The following is a 15,451-nucleotide window of genomic DNA, read 5'->3' on the forward strand; positions in this document are numbered from 1 at the left end:
AGAGGGACTTCACCGCCGCTGCCCATGGGTGCCTCCGTCGACCACAGTCAGGTAATGGTCCCCTGCTGTCACCCTCTCTCCCTGTCGTTACTGTCCCTGTCCCCACTGTCACTCTCGCTCTCCCTGCTGTCACTGTCGTCACTCTCTCTCTCTCCCTGCTGTCACTCTCGTCACTCTCTCCCTGCTGTCACTGTCGTCACTCTCTCTCTCCCTGCTGTCACTGTCATCGCTCTCTCTCTCCCTGTCATCACTCTCTCTCTCTCCCTGTCATCACTCTCTCTCCCTGTTCCTGCTGTCACTCTGGCTATCCCTGCTGTCACAATTTCGGCTCATTCAGTGTGCTACAATGTGAATTTTGTCTCATTCAGTGTGCTATAATGTGCATTTCGGCTCATTCAGTGTGCTATAATGTGCATTTCGGCTCATTCAGTGTGCTACAATGTGAATTTTGTCCCATTCAGTGTGCTACAATGTGAATGTCGGCTCATTCAGTGTGCTACAATGTGAATTTCAGCTCATTCAGCGTGCTACAATGTGAATGTCGGCTCATTCAGTGTGCTACAATGTGCATGTCGGCTCATTCAGTGTGCTACAATGTGAAGTTCGGCTCATTCAGTGTGCCACAATGTGAGTTTTGGCTCATTCAGTGTGCTACAATGTGAGTTTCGACTCATTCACTGTGCTACAATGTGAATTTCGGCTCATTCAGTGTGCTATAATGTGAATTTCGGCTCATTCAGTGTGCTACAATGTGAATTTCGGCTCATTCATTGTGCTACAATGTGAGTTTCGGCTCATTCAGTGTGCTACAATGTGAATTTTGGCTCATTCAGTGTGCTACAATGTGAATTTTGGCTCATTCAGTGTGCTACAATGTGAATTTCGTCTCATTCAGTTTGCTATAATGTGCATTTCGGCTCATTCAGTGTGCTACAATGTGAATTTCAGCTCGTACCGTGTGCTATAAGGTGAAAGGGGCACCAGTACTAGATAGTATAAGGGGTTCTACTACACTGGACACGCCCTCTTTTGGGTGACACGTCCCTGACTTTTCCATACCCCCACTTCAAAATTTCCACTTCGACCACTGTGTGTATATATATATATATATATATATATACGTGATTGCAAGAGAATGCCGCGCCACTTGTGGTACCACTAATTCCCAAATAAAAAACACTCCCAGTTATTTGGGCGTCAGCTGCCCCCTAAGAAAACGGCAATGGTAGGTTGCCGCAAAAGAGAATAGGGATACCGGATAGGGGTTTTAAGCGACCTGAGGTGTTTATATGTGGCCGATTATGATAAATATATAAAAAATATATATACAAAATATATATGTATAATAAAATATAAATTTATTTCACAACACTAAAAGTAGACTAAAATACAGTACCACAGAGAATATAAAAGATCCTTTACATAAAATATAGTTCTTTAAAATATTTTTTGAAAAACTACTTTTTTTTAAAAATAACTATTTCCCAAAAAAACGGATACATGCAAGAATCCTCAATAAAGTGCGAATTGCCTGTGCTAGTGCGCTACTTAAATGTAGGAAAAATATAGAGAGTCTTAACTGATGTAGCAGGAGGTCTCTGGGTGAAGGCCCAACGCGTTTCGTCTCTAGGACTTCTTCATGGGGTAAGTGACAGGTTGTAATAGAGCTCCTATATATACCCCCCTTAATTGGGAGTTAGATGATGACATCATATCCTGTCTATGTTCATACATATTCATTAGAGGGGTTACTCATGGCAGGAGCACATGTTTAATATTTATTAGTGGCCGCCATTACTGTGTGCAGCATGAAATAAGCAGTGTGGATTACTTAAAAACCAGGTTTGAGCGTTAAAACAGATGAGTCTGGAGATGTGCGGTACTTCCGCCACATTTCCGGTGTAGGAAAAGTTCATGTGCGCATGCGCGCCGTTCCCCGCTTCCGGTTGCGAGTGTGTGGCGCCGTGGTGACGTCTTCGTCGGTTCTGTCTCTGTGTATTTCCGCCTCTATCTTACTGATTGGTTGCGTCACATGGTCGCCTTGTCCCGGAACTGACGTGTTGTGGAACGCATGGGTGAGCCGCATCACGTGACCCGGAGTCCCCGGCTTTGCTTTGTAGTCATGGAAACGTTCTTCCCGTTCTCTCATGGTGTTTTATATATATATTACCCGGACGTGGTCACCAAAAAAATAAATAAAATAAAGATATGTTTAGAAGGTTTTTATGTTGCAGCGTTTTATACTTGAGAGACAAGGATCATATATTTATGGAAATCATATATTTGTGTTTATGATCGGCATTACACACACCTATATATATTACGCTATATGATGTATATAATATACCAAATCCTATGATGGAATATATATCGGTTATGGGGATAGAGACTAATGGAATCATTTATATGAGGATAGAAAGTCTTTCTCATAAATCTTTCTCATATATAAAACAAAACACAAACATATATATCTGTGTATACATACACATACACATACATATAAATACACATGCATATATACACACACATACATACATGCAGCAATGAGGGGGAATATAGAATATTTTCCCGTGAATGTGAACAAATATAATATCATATTATGGTGGTTGTACCATGCTGTGTCTAACATTTACTCTCTTAGTTGAAGGTGCCAATTAATTATACACTATTGATCTCATGAATAAAGTGATGTGAACCTTAATTTTAATTTTAATATTGATACAGTGTTCTACTACCTAGGTTATACATGCATATATCTAGTTAAAGTGATCATATGTGTTTATTCATATGCGTTTTATAATACTTTAAGGCCTGCGTTTAAGTGATCATGTGATCTATGGATATCTAGCGTGATTGGACATTGTTAATGTTGCTTTAACTTTCAGTACAGTACCTAATATTCCCAATGGGTCGCCCCTTTTGGTACTAGTCAGGCCCAACACTGCTTCGCTTCCAAGTTCGGTTGAGATTGGGCCTTTCCAGTGTGGTTTGACTGTATTTATTTCGCGTGCAACAAAGAATGCCAAGATGATAAATTGTGAAAAGTTTTAATATATTTTAGTGCAGTGCTACATATACTATTAACATACATGTGAAGGTGAAAATTCTGAATGTTTTCTGATAATTTTTTACGACACCTTTACAGAAATGGAGCGATCTCATAATTCTCATTCAAGCCGAGTGGATGCATGGTTTTTAGCTGAAAGATCCAGAACATCTCTCGTTGTGATAGTTTGATTGCCAAGTCCCCTCCTCTCTCTCCAAGTTTGACCAGTTCTATTGCTTTAAATGTTAGTTCTTCCGGAGAGAGAGGAGGGGACTTGGCTCGCTCCATTTCTGTAAAGGTGTCGTAAAAAATTATCAGAAAACATTCAGAATTTTCACCTTCACATGTATGTTAATAGTATATGTAGCACTGCACTAAAATATATTAAAACTTTTCACAATTTATCATCTTGGCATTCTTTGTTGCACGCGAAATAAATACAGTCAAACCACACTGGAAAGGCCCAATCTCAACCGAACTTGGAAGCGAAGCAGTGTTGGGCCTGACTAGTACCAAAAGGGGCGACCCATTGGGAATATTAGGTACTGTACTGAAAGTTAAAGCAACATTAACAATGTCCAATCACGCTAGATATCCATAGATCACATGATCACTTAAACGCAGGCCTTAAAGTATTATAAAACGCATATGAATAAACACATATGATCACTTTAACTAGATATATGCATGTATAACCTAGGTAGTAGAACACTGTATCAATATTAAAATTAAAATTAAGGTTCACATCACTTTATTCATGAGATCAATAGTGTATAATTAATTGGCACCTTCAACTAAGAGAGTAAATGTTAGACACAGCATGGTACAACCACCATAATATGATATTATATTTGTTCACATTCACGGGAAAATATTCTATATTCCCCCTCATTGCTGCATGTATGTATGTGTGTGTATATATGCATGTGTATTTATATGTATGTGTATGTGTATGTATACACAGATATATATGTTTGTGTTTTGTTTTATATATGAGAAAGATTTATGAGAAAGACTTTCTATCCTCATATAAATGATTCCATTAGTCTCTATCCCCATAACCGATATATATTCCATCATAGGATTTGGTATATTATATACATCATATAGCGTAATATATATAGGTGTGTGTAATGCCGATCATAAACACAAATATATGATTTCCATAAATATATGATCCTTGTCTCTCAAGTATAAAACGCTGCAACATAAAAACCTTCTAAACATATCTTTATTTTATTTATTTTTTTGGTGACCACGTCCGGGTAATATATATATAAAACACCATGAGAGAACGGGAAGAACGTTTCCATGACTACAAAGCAAAGCCGGGGACTCCGGGTCACGTGATGCGGCTCACCCGTGCGTTCCACAACACGTCAGTTCCGGGACAAGGCGACCATGTGACGCAACCAATCAGTAAGATAGAGGCGGAAATACACAGAGACAGAACCGACGAAGACGTCACCACGGCGCCACACACTCGCAACCGGAAGCGGGGAACGGCGCGCATGCGCACATGAACTTTTCCTACACCGGAAATGTGGCGGAAGTACCGCACATCTCCAGACTCATCTGTTTTAACGCTCAAACCTGGTTTTTAAGTAATCCACACTGCTTATTTCATGCTGCACACAGTAATGGCGGCCACTAATAAATATTAAACATGTGCTCCTGCCATGAGTAACCCCTCTAATGAATATGTATGAACATAGACAGGATATGATGTCATCATCTAACTCCCAATTAAGGGGGGTATATATAGGAGCTCTATTACAACCTGTCACTTACCCCATGAAGAAGTCCTAGAGACGAAACGCGTTGGGCCTTCACCCAGAGACCTCCTGCTACATCAGTTAAGACTCTCTATATTTTTCCTACATTTAAGTAGCGCACTAGCACAGGCAATTCGCACTTTATTGAGGATTCTTGCATGTATCCGTTTTTTGGGGAAATAGTTATTTTTAAAAAAAAGTAGTTTTTCAAAAAATATTTTAAAGAACTATATTTTATGTAAAGATCTTTTATATTCTCTGTGGTACTGTATTTTAGTCTACTTTTAGTGTTGTGAAATAAATTTATATTTTATTATACATATATATTTTGTATATATATTTTTTATATATTTATTATAATCGGCCACATATAAACACCTCAGGTCGCTTAAAACCCCTATCCGGTATCCCTATATATATATATACAATTAAAAAAAAATTGTGGATGTTCTGTACTAAGCGAAAATATGATTAACTTCCGGTGCCAGGGTGCCCTCCTTGCATAATGATATAGCCTGGTATGGGGTGCTGTGTGAGGTTTGCACCTACCTGACACACAAAAAGACACAGATGGAATTCGACAGACTTATATATAAATATATTAGTGCCAATACAGCATCAAGGATCCAAACGTTTCAACACCACGCAGGGTGTTTGTTTCAACCACATTGTTTACTTAAAAAAAAAAAAAAAAACACCCTGCATGGTGTTGAAACGTTGGAATCCATGATGCTGTATTTGCACTAATAAATATATATATATATATATATATATACATATATAAGTCTGTCGAATTCCGCCTGTGTCTTTTTGTGTGTCAGGAAGGTGCACATGTAACACAGGGGACCAAACGCGGTTTATACATTGAAACATTGCCATCAGCAAAGTTGCAATGTATTAATTTTCGGCGTGCCGACATTTGGGACTGGTGCATGACAAGTATTGCCTTTGGCAGCACGTATTGGAGGGCACCCGACACAGCAATTTTTGTGAGCATTTGAGTGCCAGAGCTGGGGGAATTATATATATATATCTATATATCTATATGCAATGGTGTACAGGTGTGCTGGTACATCAAAATGACAGCATCCAGTCCACAGGTTTAAACTCCGGGCTGTAGCACAGGTAGTCTTAATTACCGCAGCTACTCTCCCAATAAGTAGCTCCGAAATCCTGGAGCAAATGGATTTCTAAACACAAAGGTGAAAGGAGAATGCGCTCATAGTGCAGATTCTTTTTATTATTATAAAAATAATATTTCAGGACAGGCCAACAGTATTAGTAAGCCTCGTCGTACCATAAATACCCACACTGTGGGCTGGTTTACCACATGAAAAAATCTTGCCTTTTGTATTGTATTTTATCATGTGGTAACCAGCCCACAGTGTGGGTATTCATGGTACGAGACTTACTAATACTGTTGGCCTGTCCTGAAATATTGTAATATTGCTTTTATAATAATAAAAATAATCTCCACTATGAGCGCATTCTCCTTTCATCTTTGTCTTTAGAAATATATATCTGACGACAGTAAGTATTGCGTGGCTACGCCCCTATTTCATAAATGTGTGTGTGTGTGGGAGGGGGGGGAGCTCAGGTGCCCTACTTTGCCAGGGGTGCTCAGACCCCTAGATACACCCCTGGTCACGGCCACTGCATCTCACCACTCAGTCAACCCACCCGCCTGCATACACATCTTCCAGTTACCGCTTGCATCCACAGCTTTCCTTGCCCACCCACATCCACACCTGCCCGACCGCCCGCTGCTCAGTCTTTGCAGCAATCCACTATGAACAACCCCCGCCACTGAGGGACAGGGAGGAGGACAGCTGACCGGTAGGGGCTAATATGTTATCTCTCCTGTGGGGAGCATTAGTATTTATGGATTTATAGGGGGAACAATGTGAATAATACATGTGGGGAGCAATGTGATTGGTTTATGTGGGGAGCAATAGGATTTATGTAAGGAGCAACATGATTTATTTGGGGAACACTGTGATTGTTTTTTCTGTGTGGGCCGATGTATGTGTGGATTTTTTATTACTGTTAAGGCCAATGTGTGTGTTTTTTGTTTTTACTGTGGGGAACGGATGGTGTGCCTTGGCAATTTTAAAATAGTGTTCGGTGTGCCATGAGAAAAAAAGGTTGAAAATCACTGCTGTAATGGATCGAAAAGAGGTATCTATCACCCATCTCAGTCAAGAGCTCATAGAAATGAGTCTTGGATTGAAGGTATGCTTGTTTCGTGGTGGGGGAGGGGCCATTTTCTATAGCTGAAAGGCTTTGGACAGAGAGTCTTGGAGCGATAGGTACAGTATTGTGCAGAGTATTTCTTATTGGAAGCTGCATTGAACAAAATAATTGTTCCTCTGAGTGCAGCTTTTACCGACTTCCAAAACAAAGAAGGGTCTGACTGTAAATGCTAAGAGTTAGTTATGCAAAAATCATCCCATGCAGCATCCAAGAAGGATTTAAATGTAGAAGATCGACAGTCTGGAGGGGAAATTCCCCAATTTAGATGAGCCCTGTTCATTGTGGAAATGAATAGTAGAGGAAACAAGGTCAGAGAGAGATATAGGGGCAGTATTACAATCAGTGACTTGAGGGAACAGAGCATGAGAGACAAAATGGTAGTCTATGCGGGAGAGGGAGCCATGCGCCACTGAGAGACAGGTATAATCCCTATCAGTCGGGTGTAAAGCACGCCATAAATCTAGAACCTGTAGCGTTTTGAAAAAAGGGGAATACCCACCTTGGGGAGGGAGGGGGAGTTCCACGCACCATTGATTTATCTAATAACTGAGTGGAAACTCAATTGAAATCTTTCCATGGAGTATGGTATGGGTATATTCATTGAATGTTAAAGGGTTAAATTCTCCCAACAACTGTAGGTTGGCCCTGTCTACTTTTCAAAAACACAGGGCTGATGTCGTAGCCTTGCAAGAAACTAATTTTTCTTTATTAGCCCCACCTGCTCTGAAAGATCAGAGATACCCAGTAGGATTTTTTGTGAATGGCCCCTTCAAACGAAACGCCGTGGCCATACTTTTTAGGTGCTCCATTTCTTTTGAACTAATGACCCAATCAGCTGACAAAAATGGCATACAGTATATCTTATTCTAACTGGTAAATTGGAAGATAAGCCGGTCACAATTGTCTCTCTCTATGCCCCAAACTCCTTTTTTGAGAAGGTACGTTATTGGGGTCCTGATTTATTTGGGTGATTTTAACTTAGTGGTGGATCCAAAATAAGATAGATCCACTCAGCCTAACTTACAATCTACTACATCACAGGTTAGTCCATCCTTAGCTTTTCGTAATTTATTGGCAGAGTATGACTTGTCTGATCTATGGAGAATTCAGAATCAATCTGGAATAGATTATTCGTATTTCTTGCTGGTTCATAATTCTTATTCTTGCATAGATATTAATCTCTGTTATAAATGGACTTTACAACATTCGGACCTAGTAGATATTTTGCTTATGACATGGTCAGACCATGCTCCACTCCTGTGGTCATGGAATATCTCTCATCAATTTACCCCTCCGAGGACATGGCGCTTATCTCCACATCTCCTTTCGGACCCTGTTTCTATAGAGGCAATTATTAATTGTATTTCCACTTACATGGTTACTAATTCTCCCTCAGATACCTCTGTCACCACGTTTTGGTGTGCCCTTAAGGCTGTAGTGCAGGGTTCTGCGATTTAAGCAGGTGCCAGACTTAAAAGACAAGCCATTCAACAGCAACAGTATCTAGAGACTAAGCTCAAAGAAGTAGAAGACAAAAATAAAACCACCCCTCTAGATCTCTCTGTAGGAAATGCTAGAAGCCCAAGTAATTACTTTGCCTAAACCGGGTAAAAACCCAGTGCACTGCCAAAATTATAGGCCTATTTCACTCCTGAGTGGAGATGTTAAAAAATTTGCTAAACTGATTGCTACGCCCTTAAATATTTCTCTGCCATCTCTGATCCATCTGGATCAGGTTGTGTTTGTGCCCATTAGACAGTCCTCTGATAATACCTGCAGGGTCTTTGACTTAATTGACAATATTACTCCAAGCAATGGCCTTCTCCTACTCTCTTTTGATGGGGAAAGGTGTTTGATAGGCTAAATTGGTTGTATATGCGCTCGGTTTTGGAAAAATTTGGATTTAATGGCCCAATTCTATCTTCAGTACTGGCTTTATACAGCTCCCCCTCCACCCGAGTGTTTAGCAATGGATTTCTGTCAGATGCTTTTCCTGTTATGAATGGTACACAACTGTGCTTCCCTCTATCCCTCTTAATATTAACCTAGGGCATAGAACATCTAGCCACAAAAATTTGGATGGCTGGGGAATTGCCAGGGATAGTGATTGGCAATAGCAAGCATAAGTTATGTTTGTTGGCTGATGATGTTCTGTTATTTGTCACAAACCCAATATCCTCTATGCCTTGTTTGCATGATATTTTGCAAAGATACAATGAGGGTTCCTACTCTAAGATGAATATGACAAAAACAGATGCTCTCCCTGTCAATATTATGGCACCAATTGTATCCACTCTTCAATCACAATACCCATATAACTGGCGCTCATCTTCACTTCAGTATTTAGGTATCCATATCCCACCCTCCACCCTTTCTGTATTTGAAGTTAATTTACCCCCTTTACTTGACAATTTGCTGGCTCTTACTAACTCATGGATATCTTATGACATTTCATTGTTAGGCCACTTAGCATCTTTCAAAATGACCCTACTACCCAAACTCATGTATCTATATATCCATATTGCACTATCCCCTTTTTATTCCCTAAACATTATGTAGATAGATAAGTGTTTCACTGCATTGTTACGCTATTTGTGGAAATCTTGCCTAGGTTAGCTCAGATAAGACTGATTCTACCACAAAGAAATGGAGGATTGGCTATGCCCGACCTTGTTTTATATCAGGAGGCTTGTGTGTTAGCCTAGCTTAAGTATTGGTTGGGCGGACCCTCTGTCGCCACTTGTGTGTCCATTGAAAGAGCAGCAATTTCCGATTTCCCATTGGAAGACCTCCTTAGACTGCCACCGAGCTTATGACCATCGCCATTGTCCCTTCTTCCATCTGCAAAATTGTCTCTACAGATTTGGGCCAAACTAGTCAGCCATTTACCTGGTCATTTATTTCCCTATTCTGCTGTATCTTTGCGAGCTATTGCACATTTGATCATTAACCTCAACCTTTCTGCTTGGTATGCTTGTAGTTTGCTTAGATTAGGCGATCTTTTAGATGGAAATGATATGCTCCCATTTTCCCTACTTCAGTCTTATTATGACCTTCCCAATAAGGATTTTTTTCATTATCTTCAGGTCCAACATTGGTATAATAGTTTTCCCAGGCCTTTTGGGCCCCAGGGGCCTGTATCCCAGGCTGTTTTAGCACATATAACCTTGTATAATTCGAAGAAAGATATATCTTTTTGGTACAGAACTCTGATAAGTCTCATCCCCACTACAAAAAACAATGCACAGTTGAAATGGGAGACAGATTTAGGACTCCCATTGTCTAATGCTCAGTGGGAACAGATATTTATTTCATCTTATCGTATGTTGAGATGTCTGAATCATACGGAAATGCATATTAAGCTTCTGCATAGACTGTATCTAATGCCTGATAGGTTGCATGTATTCTGGCGATCCTGTTCCAACTATTGCTAGTGAAACTGGTGGGAAGTAGGTAACATCTTCCATATTTTCTGGACATGTTCTTCTCTTCAAAGTTTCTGGTTTGAGATAAAGGTGCCAGCCACCTTTTTTCCTCAGCAAGAGTTCTCTGTAAAGCGTGGAATCCGTTCGGCCAAAAGGTGCTTGAAATTTCAGAAAGGCAAAAAGAGGGTCCAAATATCACCAGCATGCAAGTAGGAGATCTAGATGGCAAGGCACAGTGGTTGGTAGGCTCAAGGTGTTTTGCTGGTATAATGTGACCAGCTTCCTCAGGAGCATATACCAAATGACCACCAAGCTCTCTTTTTATAGGCTATTGGGAGTTCAAATTCATTTCACCTAAGTCAATTTAGTTAATTAAAACATATATACAAACCGTTCCTCAAAACACAAAAAAATCATATCTGAGAGAATCCTATTCAGTCCCAAACTTAGTGTGTTAACAATGAATTCAGAAATGGTCAGTCATTATAATAAAAATTATGATAAACATATTTCAAAATTGTCCAGTGTTCCGATTACGTGACTGGTTAGGTCACATGATCGGAGCTAGGGCTGCATCATACAAAGGGGCAGCCAATCAGAGACATTACAGGCATACAGATCTTCCTATCACACACTAAACATGTGTGATGGTATTGCAAACCATCATGGGAGATGCAGTCCTAACTGATATAATAAGAGAACTAAACATAGGTAATAGTAACATAGTATCTAAGGTTGAAAAAAGACAATTTGTCCCTCAAGTTCAACCTATTTGTGGTCTCCTATTCAGGATTATTTTGGTCTACATTTTGTCTGATGCTGATGTCAGCCGTTGTGTTTTATTCCTATATTCATAGTAACTATACTGCGCAACTACGCTCCATCACCCTGGATATCCTTATCCATTAGGAATTTATCTAACCCCATTCTTAAGGGTCTTGACTGATTCTGCCATTACAACTCCCTCAGGCAGGGAATTCCAAACATGTGAAAAATCTTACTTACTTACTTACTTACTTACTTACTGTGAAAAATCCTTTACGTTGCATTGTGCAGAATCTGCTCTTCTCTGCCCTAAGCAAGTGTCCACGTGTCCTCTGTGCTGATTTTACAAAAAAACAGGTCCAGCACAATCTCTGTGTATTATCCCCTTATATATTTGTAGATGTTGATCATGTCCCCTCTTTGTCTCCTCTTTTCCTGTGTAAACATGCCTAGCCTTGCAAGCCTTTCCTCGTATTCCAGCATCTCCATGCCTTTAATTAGTTTGGTGGCCTGCCTCTGAATCTTTTTTAGCTCCAGGATATCCTTTTTGTACTATGGTGCCCAAAATTGCACACAGTATTCAAGATGTAGCCTCACTATTGATTTATATAATGGGAGTATAACACTCTCGTCCCTTGCATCAATTCCCCATTTTATGCATGCTAATATTTAATTAGCCTTCTTTGCTGCAATCCTACTTTGGGTACTGCTGCTTAGTTTGCTATATATGTGAACACCTAAGTCCTTTTCCAGTACAGAATCCCCTAATGTTACCCCATTTAGTATATAGGTGTAATTTTTGTTGTTGCTACCACAGTATGTTACCTTACACTTGTCTGTATTGAAGCACATTTTCCATTTGGCTGCCCATGCTTCTAATTTAACTAAGTCATTCTGAAGAGACTCAGCATCCTCCTCCATATTTATAACTTTACACAATTTGGTATCGTCTGCAAAAATTGACACAATACTCTCTAGACCTTCTGTTAGGTCGTTAATGAAAATGTTGAACAATACTGGTCCTAGTACAGAACCTTGTGGCACACCACTTAGCACTTCAGTCCAATTTGAAAATGATCCATTAACCACAACGTGCTGTTCTCTGTTGTCTTACCAATTTTTGACCCAAGTGCATATTGTGCTCCCTAGCCCTATTTCTTGTAGCTTATAGATAAGTTGCATGTTTGGTACAGTGTCGAAAGATTTGGCAAAGTCTAAAAAGATTACATCCACCTCCTTACCATGATCAAAGTTTGCACTTACTGTTTCATAAAAGCCAAGTAAGTTGGTTTGACATGATCTGTCCTTCACAAATCCATGTTCATTCCTTTTAATGACCTTATTGAATTCAAGGAACTTCTGCATACTGTCCCTTAGAATACCTTCCAATACTTTCCCCACTATAGATGTAAGACGAATATGTCTATAATTACCCGGTTTAGCTTTACTTCCCTTTTTGAATACTGGCACTACTTCCACTATACGCCAGTCTTTGGGAACCATACCTAATATAACTGAATCTTTAAAGATCAAAAATAGTGGTCTTGCAAGTTCAAAGCGAAGCTCCATTAGAACCCTTGGGTGAATTCCTTTGGGACCAGGTGACTTATTAATCTTTACATTTTTTTAATCAGTCACAGACTACTACCTCCTCACTTAAATAAGTACATATCAGTGGGACATTATCATTATTGAGATTGTGTGTTAGTCCCTAAATGTGGTTCTCTCTTGTAAATACCATTGAAAAAAACTCATTTAGTTTGTCCACTGTGTCATCATCAGTTTTGACTAATACTCCCAACTTGTCTTTTAAAGGGCCTATACACTGTAACATTTCACCAACTAATAATTTGACACTTTGGCCCTCATTCCGAGTTGATCGCTCGCTAGCTACTTTTTACAGCCGTGCAAACGTATAGTTGCCTCCCATATGGGAGTGTATTTTCGCTTTGCAAGTGTGTGAACGCATGTGTAGCCGAGCAGGACGAAAAAGTTTTCTGCATTTTGTGAGTAGCTCTGGACTTACTCAGTCCTTGTGATCACTTCAGTATTTTTGGTCCCGGAATTGATGTCAGACACCCACCCTGCAAAAGCTTGGACATGCCTGCATTTTTCCAAACACTCCCTGAAAACGGTCAGGTGCCACCCACAAATGCCCTCTTCCTGTCAATCGCCTTGCGATCGGCTGTGCTAATGGATTCTTTGTTAAATCCATTGCCAGCAATGATTCGCTTTGTACGCGTATGACGCGCCTGTGCATTGCGGTGCATATGCATGTGCAGTAGTAACCTGTTCTCTGAGCTGCGAAAAATGGCAGCGAGCGATCAACTCGGAATGACCCCCTTTGTTGTGTGTATATTAAAGAATATGAGGGGGAAAAAAACATTATTTCTCTGACATAAATTTTTACTGAAATATGTCAGTTTCTGCAGAAAAGTGCCAAGTTTTTGGACTTGTGTATTGAATACACAACATTTGAACATTAGGTCTTTATCAAAAATTGAACAATAACAAAATTCACAATACAATTACAAAAGAAAATGCTCATTTTGCCCTTCATTACCCCTGCCTGTACCCTGCCCTTTCACTTTAACACCACAAGGGTGAAGGCTATGGCGAGGGGAGTAGTTGGTTACACTGACACAGATAATGTTGGGGAACTACTAATGTTGTTACTTAAAGCTGCCTCAGATCTAAGCCTCTGTGCCACCAATCCAGTGTGTGCATTGACCAGGGCATGAGTTTGGGCCTGAATAGCTTGGGTCAGATACTGTAAATGGACAGTTAGATTTTGGTTAAGGCTCTGTATTTGCAAATCTATTTTACGGCCGACTTACATACTAGTACCCTGGGCTGCTCGAGCAATGATAATTTGCTTCCTCAGTTTGCCTCTGCATGAATTGCAATTGTGAGTTCCTAATAGAGTCCAAGGACAGTGTAAATATCTCCACAGATGGAGTAGGCTGTGGTGTAGGAGTGCCTGGTCCTGCTGTTTGTTGTTAATGTTGGGTATCAACATTACCCACATCTGGGAGGTTAAATGTGTGATAGGAGTAAAAACCAGCACAATGTCAGCAGATGCATCTTCCCGCTCTTCAACCGGTGGTCTGGGTGGTCATCAACCTAATGGCCCTACAACATAAACATTATAGGTAAGTAATCTAAGTTTTCTAAGAATAAAGACACATGAAAATATGTTACACATTAATTTTGTTTCTTTTCTTTAAGTGTTTTGTTAATCAAAAACTATAAACTTTACCTAAGAGCAGAATATTATTATTTATTAATTAACAGTTTCTTATATAGCGCAGCATATTCCATTGCACTTTACAACTAGAATAATTAGAATAATTACCTGTATTACTTAACAACAGTGGGAGGACAAGAGTTTGAGGTACTGTACACTGCACATAAAAAATAAACATTGTTAGATACAACTGCAAAATAGACCAATGTGCACCATCAGTGGTAGGTGCTCTGTGGTCGTTCGCATTACACCCCTATATCATATTAAAAAAAACACTGAAGCAACAGATCTGCAGCTGGGTTTTGATGCGATATAGTTACATAGTAACATAATATCATAGTTAATGAGGTTGAAAAAAGACAAATTGTCCATCAAATTCAACCTGTAGCATAATTTTACACTATTCTGTATGTAAATATAGTGTAACTATAATGACCCGGATGAAGTTGTTTTAGGTCTATCTAACACTATAATTTGTGCCTTTTCTAAAATACATTCATTTTACATGCTACTGTATTTCATTGGATATATTTTTCAGTTAGAAATGTATCTAATCCATTTTTAAACATGTTGACAGAATCCACCATTACTAACTTCTCTGGCAGAGAATTTCATATCCTTACTGCCCTTACTGTAAAGAACACTTTTCTATGTTGGGTATGACAATTTCTCTCCTCTAACCTCAGAGGATACTCGCGTGTCCTATGTAGAGATTTTTCAATAAACAAATCACCTGTCCCTTTATATATTTATAAATATTAATAATGTCTCCTCTTAGATGCCTCTTTTCTAGTGTAAACATATCTAACCTAGTAAGCCTTTCCTCATAATCCAGTGCCTCTAACCCCTTTATCAATTTTGTGGCTTGCATCTGAACCCTTTCAAGTTCCAAAATATCTTTTTTTATAGTGGGGTGCCCAGAATTGTACACAGTATTCAA

The 15,451-nt window shown here is 39.5% G+C and overlaps 2 pseudogenes; one reads left to right on the forward strand and one right to left on the reverse strand.

Moving 5' to 3' along the window:
- Positions 1-2,881: 2,881 nt before the first annotated feature.
- On the reverse strand, positions 2,882-3,000 carry LOC134945975 (5S ribosomal RNA; annotated as a pseudogene).
- Positions 3,001-3,481: 481 nt separating this feature from the next.
- On the forward strand, positions 3,482-3,600 carry LOC134945976 (5S ribosomal RNA; annotated as a pseudogene).
- Positions 3,601-15,451: the final 11,851 nt, after the last annotated feature.

Source organism: Pseudophryne corroboree, chromosome 7 (assembly GCF_028390025.1).
Source record: "Pseudophryne corroboree isolate aPseCor3 chromosome 7, aPseCor3.hap2, whole genome shotgun sequence".
In the NCBI taxonomy this organism is placed as follows: domain Eukaryota; kingdom Metazoa; phylum Chordata; class Amphibia; order Anura; family Myobatrachidae; genus Pseudophryne; species Pseudophryne corroboree.